This window comes from Triticum aestivum, chromosome 5B (assembly GCF_018294505.1).
Source record: "Triticum aestivum cultivar Chinese Spring chromosome 5B, IWGSC CS RefSeq v2.1, whole genome shotgun sequence".
NCBI classification, from domain to species: Eukaryota; Viridiplantae; Streptophyta; class Magnoliopsida; order Poales; family Poaceae; genus Triticum; species Triticum aestivum.
Window position 1 is genome coordinate 291572325 of NC_057807.1, and position 10067 is coordinate 291582391.

Here is a 10067-nt window from a genome sequence, read left to right on the forward strand (position 1 = left end):
CCATATTGGTGAACCTCGTTAACAAATCTCGGTATCACGCTCGTGTTATTGCTTGGTCCCCGGATGATCCACGGTGGTCTCAGATTAATTCTAACACTCTACAAAAGCATAGTTGTGGCACACAAAGCATAGCAAACAAAATTGCCCTACATTTCTCCTCTTTGTTATGTCCTCATGTCATACAAAATTGCCGGGGTGGCAATCTTATTCTCATTCGCACTTAACGTGCATATCCTCCCAGGAATCTGGCACTATGTTGCCATGGACCCAACCTACAGCAACACCTCTCTCCACCACGACGGCTGGGAAAATATTAGATGATACCACTCTTTAAATGCTACCATGATACCAAGTTGCAAAATTCAAATTTGAACATGTCAAAAAATTCTGAAAAAATCATGGATGTTCACAACACATATGTCGACAACTCCTAAAAAATTGAGATGAAAATTCGACATACACTTAGAGAAATAAAAAAGACAAATCCACCATGAATAGTGTTAAATGAAGACAAAAGCAAAAATGACACTATTCACATCTGAATTTGTCTTTTTTGTTTCTCCTTGTGTATTTCGAATTTTGATATGAATTTTTTAGGGGTTGTCAACATATGTGTTATGAACATCCATGATTTTTTTAGAATTTTGTGACATTTTTAGCTTTGAATTTTCTAACTTGGTATCATGGTAGCATTTAAGGGCTGGTATCACCTGATATTATCCCACGACGGCTCTCCCAAGTGCTTGGCCACAGCACCAGTTGGTTTCTAATCCTGTTTTATTTTATTTTGAGTAATGGATCTAAATTTTTAATGAGTAACATAAAAAAGCGAAAATCTAGACATATACAAGTAGAACTATAAGAAAAGAAACTTGTGGAAGCAGTCCAGTAGCACTTTGCCGCTAATTTAATATTTTACCAGCATGTATATTTACATTGACTCAAGATGATGTTGTATTGCACAGAAACAAACTTTAGTATATGATTTTTCTATCAAGATTGGAACAATCTTGTTAGGAAAAAAATGTACAAGAGTATACTATAGACCTATTCTTTGAAGTTGTGGCATCTTTGCAACTCAAAAGGATGTGTAATCTAGGAGTGTGTGTGTCCTTGTTCCACTGAACCAAATGCCAAAGGAGTTGAACTAGTCTTTCTGTCTTATGCATGATCCAAATGCAAAATTGTTCCAAGTCCATTGATCCCGAGAGCTGATCTCTGCACGCCAGCAGGGCAAAGAGGCAGACCACCCGTCGTAGAAGCACTGCACGACTTCAGCTGCCCTCTCACGCATGCACCTCAAGATCCTGAAGCAGAGGTGGATCTGTAGCAACCATTCATCATCATGTACTCAACACCCCATAGCAATATATCAAATTGTGCAGTGCATACAAAATATCAGGATTTTTTTATCGAAGACCATGTCAAGGGAGGGGATGTATATAAGAGGGAGGAAGTAGGGAGTTTTCCTGGGTATTTTAGGAAGGTGGATATTCATGAGTTGTTTTTCCTGGGAGTGGATCCCTTCTGTGGGAAAAGTTAATGGCCTATTATTATATGGGGTGAATAAAGAGAGGTTGGAAATGAAATCTTGTGAGAAGGAGAAGTACATAGTCAAGTTGATTTTGTGAGACGTGGTGCAAACTGAGTGAGCATTGCTAAATGTTTATGGAGCTGCCCATGATGAGTTCAAAACAAGATTCGTAAGTTTTGTAACCATATTACTATTCCCTATGTGATTGGGGAGATTACAATATTTTAAGACATAGTGGGAAAAAAATTATGCATCACTCTCAATACACATATGTGTTTAATTAACTCTGTCATTAACTGCCATTAGAGAATTTCATATTAGATGGGGGTATGCATAGTTGGATTAATAAACATGCTCATTCAACTTTGGAGAAGTTGTGCAACGCTTGCTCGTACAAACAAATGCTAGACCTCGGACCATCTCCTTGCGAGAGGAATGACTCATCAGCCTTGCTATCCGTCATGCCTTTAAGAGTCGGATACAATCACACATATACTTGTCTAGTTTTCCTTCGCCCGGATTGTCTATTTTGGAGTGCTGCAACCCAGGGATGCGAAGGCTTCACCCCTCCACCCCAGGTAAACATGGTGAACTAGTGGACCTCATCTGAGGTTGCGCCCCCGGCTCTCAAGAAGAAGCTAAATTCCCTATTTGTTCTCATCATGCACTCGCTCTGGAAGGATACAGACTGACAGGCGTTTGACAATATTTAGGTTTCAGTGATCATGGTGATAGTTGGCATTGATAGTGAATGTCGGTTGTGGCTGCTTGTGTGGCACCTCAAGCAGGCTAAACATAGAGGTGTGAGTGTGCGTGAGTAGTTTGTTGTAGCTTTCCCTCTGGACTGGTGTGTGTGCGGGGGCCTTTGCCTTCTGGCATCTCCTTGTAATTGCTTGTACTCCTTCCTTCCTGCCCTAATGAAGGGTCGCTATTGTGCAATCTAGCAAAAACGGTCGCGACCACTCCTACATATCTTCCTGCATTGCGTAATCCAAAAAAACACCACTTCTATAGATCTTCCTGCATTCTACATGGTGTAAATGACCTCCAAATTATATGAGTTAATAATGAGCAAATTGCATCATGCCCTTTGCGCAAGGGATCAACCTAATCTCAAAGCTTCAGCCGTTACGTCATCCACGCACCAGTCAATTATGCAATTCCCCCAGCAATGAATTTGGCCTTATCGTCCCTTAGGACCGCAATGATAACCCACAAGTATAGGGGATCACAACCGTTTTTGAGGGTAAAGTATTCAACCCAAATTTATAGATTCGACACATGGGGAGCCAAAGAATATTTGCAAGTATTAGTAGCTGAGTTGTCAATTCAACCACACCTGGAGATTAATAAAGTGATCAGTAGCACAGTAATATGATAGTTTTGATAATAGTGGCAGCAGCAATAGTAAGGGTAACAGTGATAACAATGGTTTGTAGCAAGTGCAATAGTGATAGTAGCAATAGTAACTTAGAAAGCACAATATGTAGGAAAATCATAGGCATTGGATCAGCAATTCGTTGGATGATATTCATCATGAGAAAGTCATAACCTAGGGCGATACGACACTAGCTCCAGTTCATAAATATAATGTAGGCTTGTATTCCGTAAATAGTCATACGTGCTTATGGAAAGAACTTTCATGACATCTTTTGTCCTATCCTCCCATGATAGCGGGGTCCTTTTGGAAACCAAGGGATATTAAGGCCTATTTTTAATAGAGAACCGGAACAAAGCATTAGCACATGATGAATACATGAACTCCTCAAACTAGGTTCATCACCGGGAGTGGTTCCGACTATTGTCACTCCGGGGTTGCCGGATCATAACTCGTAGTAGGTGACTATAACTTGCAAGATCGGATCTAGAACATGGATATAATGGTGATAGAATAAACGGTTTAGATCTGAAATCATGGCACCCGGGCCCAAAGTGATAAGCATTAAGCATGGCAAAGTCATAGCAACATCAATCTCAGAACATAATGGATACTAGGGATCAAGCCCTAACAAAACTAGCTCGATTACATGATGAATCTCATGCAACTCCTCACCGACCAGCGAGCCTACGAAGGAATTACTCACTCTCGGGGGGAGTATCATGCAATTGGTGATGGAGAAGTGTTGGTGATGATAAAGATCGAAGATCCCCCTCTTTGGAGCCCCAAACGGACTCCAGATTTGGCCTCCCGATGAAGAACAGGAGACGGCGGCGGCTCCGTCTCGTGAAACGCGATAATTCTTTTTCGCCTATTTTTTCTGGAAAAATAGGATTTTATAGCGTCTGTTTCAGGGTCTGCGGGGCCACTAGGTGGGGACAACCCACCTGGATGCGCCTGGAGGGGGTTCTTGGCTCCATAAATTCTCTTTTATTGTATAAAAAATCCTTGCAAAGTTTCGTTCCATCTCGATATTTTTGCAGAAAAACAACACCATGGTAGTTCTGCTGAAAACATCGTCAATACAGATTAGTTTTGTTCAAATCATGCAAATTAGAGTCCAAAACAAGAGGAAAAGTGTTAGGAAAAGTAGATACGACGGGGAGGTATCACACAACAACCATGAAACTAAGCAAGTTTTGCTCAAAATATTGTTTGGGTGATTCCAATATTGTTCCTTGAGTCATGAAGACCTAGCTCTCCATTTCTACTCGGTCAGTCATCCAAATAGCGTCAATTTTGTATCCACCGACAAGTGTTACCAATATATATGGTCACTGGCTAGATGGAACACCAAATACTTTTAGTACGCTAATACGAGTGGAGTGTCTGCCTTACTATGGTCGCTTTGGCTATGTAGAAATGAATGTGTTTTTAATGACAAAATCTCTTCTCCTATGCAGGTTATTTACCATTGTACGCACTTGCTTCATACGTAATCTACTTTGTACCAAACGGAGTACTAATCGTTTTTCAAGGTGGTGTGTATGTGGTTGGAGCGTGTAGCCAGGGAGGTTTTACCCAACATGGGTGGCAGCATAATCTTCAAATCAGTCCACCTTCTCCATCGACATAGGCATAGTTTTGGCCCCATATGGCTTTACTGTTGCCACTTTGACATTTTTATATTCTTTGTCAGATTGTTTGTTTGATGGTTGTGTGCATCTTAACTATGCAGAGGCCCGGTGTCAATCTTTATTGAGTTAATAAAAGCGCCCTTTATCAAAAAAGATGTCCATTTTGAAGGAAATATGCCCTAGAGGCAATAATAAAGTTGTTATTTTATATTTCCTTATTCATGATAAAGGTTCAATATTCATGCTAGAATTGTATTGATCCGAAACCTTAATACATGTGTGAATACATAAACAAACAATGTGTCCCTAGTGAGCCTCTACTAGACTAGCTCGTTGATAAAAGATGATTAAGGTTTCCTAACCATGGAAATGAGTTGTCATTTGATAATGGGATCACATCATTAGGAGAATGATGTGATGGACAAGACCCATCCGTTAGCTTAGCATAATGATCGTTCAGTTTTATTGCTATTTCTTTATTAATACATATTCCTTCGACTATGACATTATGCAACTCCCGGATACTGGAGAATGCCTTGTGTGCTATCAAACATCACAACATAACTGGGTGATTATAAAGATGCTCTACAGGTATCTCCGAAGGTGTTTGTTGAGTTGGCATAGATCGAGATTAGGACTTGTCACTCCGAGTATCGGAGAGGTACCTCTAGGGCCTCTCGGTAATACACATCATAAGCTTGCAAGCAAATGACTAAGGAGTTAGTCACGATGTGATGTATTACGACACAAGTAAAGAGACGTACCGGTAACGATATTGAACTAGGTATGAAGATACCGATGATCGAATCTCGAGCAAGTAACATACCAATGGACAAAGGGAATTACGTATGTTGTCATACCGACGATCCATGTTCCGTTATTGGTTATTGACCAGAGAGGTGTCTCGGTCATGTTTACATAGTTCTCTAACCTTTAGGGTCCGCACGCTTAACATTCGATGACGATATAATATTATATGAGTTATGTGATTTGGTGATAGAATGTTGTTTGGAGTCCCGGATGAGATCACGGACATGACGAGGAGTCTCGAAATGGTCGAGAGGTAAAGATTGATATATAGGACGATGGCATTCGGACACCGGAAGTGTTCCGGAGGGTACCGGGTACATATCAGGTCACCAGAAGGGGTTCCGTGCACCCCTGGGAAAAGATATGGGTCTTATGGGCCAAGAGGGGAAACACACCAGCCACACGGGGCTGGTGCGGCCCCCATATGGGCCAACCTAAGGAGGGTAAGGAAAGGGGAGAAGGGAAAGGAAAGTGTGGATTAGGATTCCCACTTCCTTCCATCTCCCCCCTCTTTCCTTATCCCTCGGTTAAATATGGCAGGGGGCGTCACTTGGGGAGGAGCCCAAGTAGTATTGGGCCTACTTGGGGGCCCTCCTGGCAGCCTCCCCTCTACCTCCCCCCCCCCCACACACGCCGTCTATTCTACAATCGATGATAGAATAATATTCTGCAATAATCTCGTACTGCCCGGAATAAAGATCTGGCACTGATCTGCATAACACAACCGTGCTTCTTTTTCGTAAAGTCGGTACTGCTCTTCTGTACTTGTGTAGTAATTCACTAATAGATTCTAGACCATTAATCATAATTGCGCAAATGATATACCGTTGGAAAGCTACAAAAGACTCTCAACTTTTTTTTATATTGTAACTTGCTTCACTTTTTTTAATTTTTTATTATGAATTTTCAAAAAATAGAAATCATCACAAGCTGAATGAAAAGTGTTTTGACCGAAATTCTTTAACCACTTATCGGAGTATAGCAAATGATATACCGTTGAAAAGCTACTGAAATTTACAAACATTTTCATGTTTTAAGTTTATTCAAAATTTGCACAGTTTTGGAACAGTTTTGAAAATACTAAAAATCTGTTTTTATTAAAAGATGATCATGGATCATTTTTGGATATCAAAATGATGCAAATGATATGGCGTTGGAAAGGTAGTGAAATTCCCATCTTTTTCATGTATTTTTTTTCAAATTTTACATATTTTTTGAGCAGTTTTGAAAATACCGAGATTCATTCAAAATAGATGAACAATAATTATATATTAATTTTTTAACCACTTCTCGAAATAGCGCAAATGATATACCGTTGGAAAGCTACTGAAATTTACAAACATTTTTTAAGTTTTTTCAAATTATGCATAGTTTTGAAACAATTTTGAAAATACTAAATTTGAGATCTATTAAAATATGATCATTGATGTTCTTTCGACCTCGGAATGATGCAAATGATATGGCATTGGAAAGGTATTGAAATTTAGCAAATTTTTGTGTTTTAACATTTTTCTAATTCTTCACGGTTTTTGAACAATATTCAAAATACCAAGATTTTTCCTGTTACAAGGAAACATAGTATTGTACTTCTGTGGAATATGAGTTTCTTACTGCCCGACAATAAAGAAGTTTTGTATTTCTCAAAGTGATTAAATTGTACTGCCCATAATTTTTTTCCAGAGAACTCAAATTCCCTTCACATGTACCCTTGTACTTCTATGGAATATATGAGTTTCTTACTGCCTGATAATAATAATAATAATAATTGTACTCCTCGAAATGAATAAATGGTACTGCTCGGATTTATTTTAAAAGAACACAATTTTGCCTTGTACTTCTGTGGAATACGAGTTTTGTACTGCTCTGCAATAATTTTTTGTATTACTCAAAATGATTAAATTGTATTGCTCGTAAATTATTTTACATAAGTCAGTTTCCTTCGACATATATCTTGTACTTCTTGGGAATATCAGTTTCGTACTTCTTGATCTTATAGGGTTTGTACTTCTCAATTACACAATTTTTATTAAGGCTAGTTTTGCATTTTTATCTGCACTGCCGCTTCTCTTCACTATAGAGAACCTTTTTTGCACTTCCCTAAGCTTGCTAATTCCACAGCTCCAAGTAGTAGCTGCAAAAGATGAGTACAAAATTAGCATAAAGGACACCCTGTACTGCTACTTCAAACTACTCAGTACTTCTCTCAGTGTAACTATGGTACTGCCTCCCTAGCAGGAATAATTCTCAGCAGGTACTTCCTCGCTCGCATGTTGTACTGCTCTGTACTTCTACCTAAATATTGTTTGTACTTCCCATTACTGCTACCTTTGTACTTCCCGTAATTCTCCACTGAGGAGGTCAAAATTTCATTCAATCTCCTCGCCGCCCGTCGGAGTAAAAAGAATGCCACAGAATGCCACGATGAAGAGAAGTACATTTTACACTCGCACCTCTTGCTGGAGAAGGAGCTCGTGCTTGTGCTCAACATTGGAACCCGTAATAACCCCGCACCTGTAGAATACGAGTTTCGTACTGCTCTGCAATAATTTTTTTGTATTACTCAAAATGATTAAATTGTATTGCTCATAAATTATTTTACATAAGTCAGTTTCCTTTGACATGTATCTTGTACTTCTTGGGAATATCAGTTTCATACTTCTTGATCTTATAGGGTTTGTACTTCTCAATTACACAATTTTTATTAAGGCTAGTTTTGCATTTTTATCTGCACTGCTGCTTCAAGATATTCTGTACTGCTACTCTTCACTACAGAGAACCTTTTTTGCACTTCTCTAAGCTTGCTAATTCCACAGCTCCAAGTAGCAGCTGAAAAAGATGAGTACCAGCATAAAGGACACCATGTACTACTACTTCAAACTACTCGGTACTTCTCTCAGTGTAACTATGGTACTGCCTCCCTAACAGGAATGATTCTCAGCAGGTACTTCCTCGCTCGCATGTTGTACTGCTCTGTACTTCTACCTAAATATTGTATGTACTTCCCATTACTGCTACCTTTGTACTTCCCGTCGAACACCTCGATGGTAGGGATACACAGGCTACTACCAGTCTATTTCGCCGTTGCTCGAGCTAATCCGCTACACCGGGGCGCGCCTCCGCCCGATGCCCCGTACCACCGCCATCCATGGAGATCTCCCTAGACGCGCTGCTGGGCGCGCGCAGCACGGGCAGGACCTGGCCTACCGCCTCACGCAGGGCGTCTTGGGGCTGCTCCTCCACCTCCACGTGCATACACCGTAGCTCATGTGGCCTGCCCCGCCGCTCAATCTCCTCCCCTTTGACATCGAGCTCCCCTCCACCCCCTTCGCGGTCGGTGTCGACCTCCCGGCTGTGGCCGTCGCGTCCTTCGTGGAGATCGGCAGACGGCTCGGGCAAGCCGGGTCCAACCTCGGTGCCTCCGTCGGCGGCGCCATGCAGCAGCTGTCGCGGCAGCTTCCGCGCCGGAAGTGGGAGGGGGCCACTGTGCCGTCGACGCCCATGGTGGCGGTGGACGAGGGGGAAGCAGGGCTCGCCGCGGATAGGGCTACCGAGGGTGGGGTAGCCTTGGAGGGTGTCGGGGAAGGACGCTCCCTTGAGGAGGTGGCGGCGGCCACTGGGAGTGCCGCTGCCGCCAGTGCGGCTGGGGTCGGGGCCGAGGGTGCTTGGTCGGGGGATCTGTTTTCGGAATCCAGGCAGGTGTTGTCTAGTCGGGTCAGTCTCCGATTCAAAACTACCTTATATAGGGGCTTGCCTATTGTAAAATATTATTCTACAATCAGTTGTAATATATATATATATATATACAGCCCGTCTATTCTGCTAATATTAGCAGAATAACTATTCTGATAACACTTCCACACTGCATGCTAAACACAAGTGCACGTCATTGTTTGAACCAAGTGTGCTGCACAACTCAAGCGAATGAACTTCGTGTCAAAAAAAACTGCACACGTTGTTTTTTGATACTGTTTTTGCTCTAGTTTTTAAACCATTTGTCGGAACAACGTGTATTATATATCGTTGGAAAGCTATGGATTAGGCGCAACTTCGCCATGTTGAACACTTTTCAAGATTCCTCGCGGTTTAAGAGAAGTTTCCAAAACGGTGCGGTGGATGATGAGTGGCAGCGAGCGTATTTTCGTGATTTTTTCTAAACCACTCATTGAAATAAAGCAAATGACACGCCATTGGAAATATATCATCAAGGCACATCTTTTTCATATCTATTATTTTTTCTAATTCATTATGGTTTAAGAGCAGTTTCAAATTTACTAAATCACGGAATTACGTTTTTTTGAATTGTTTTCAATTTTTGGTACTGTTTTAGCTCCAGTTTTTGAACCATTTGTCGAAACGAGGCGTATAATACGCCGTTGGAAAGCTACGGACAAGGCACAACTTTTGTATGTTGTAATATTTTTGAGATTCTTTACGGTTTTTAGTTAATTTTGAAAATCATGCGGTTGACGACGGGAGGAAGCGGCCGTTTTTCGTGAAATTTTTTAAAACGCTGGTCGAAATGATTGGAGTTATACGCCGTTGAAAAGATATCGATGAGGCACAACTTTTTCAGGTAGAACACTCTCTCTAATTCTTTACGGTTTGAGAGGAATTTTGAATTTACCGAAATGCGGACACTCTGTTTTTCGCGACACCCAAATCGACGTGGGTACTTCATCCGACTGAAAACCGCACTGCATCGGATGAA

The 10067-nt window shown here is 41.1% G+C and overlaps 1 pseudogene; it reads left to right on the forward strand.

Moving 5' to 3' along the window:
- Positions 1-8504: 8504 nt before the first annotated feature.
- Positions 8505-9284, forward strand: LOC123114754 (uncharacterized; annotated as a pseudogene).
- The last annotated feature ends 783 nt before the right edge of the window (positions 9285-10067 follow it).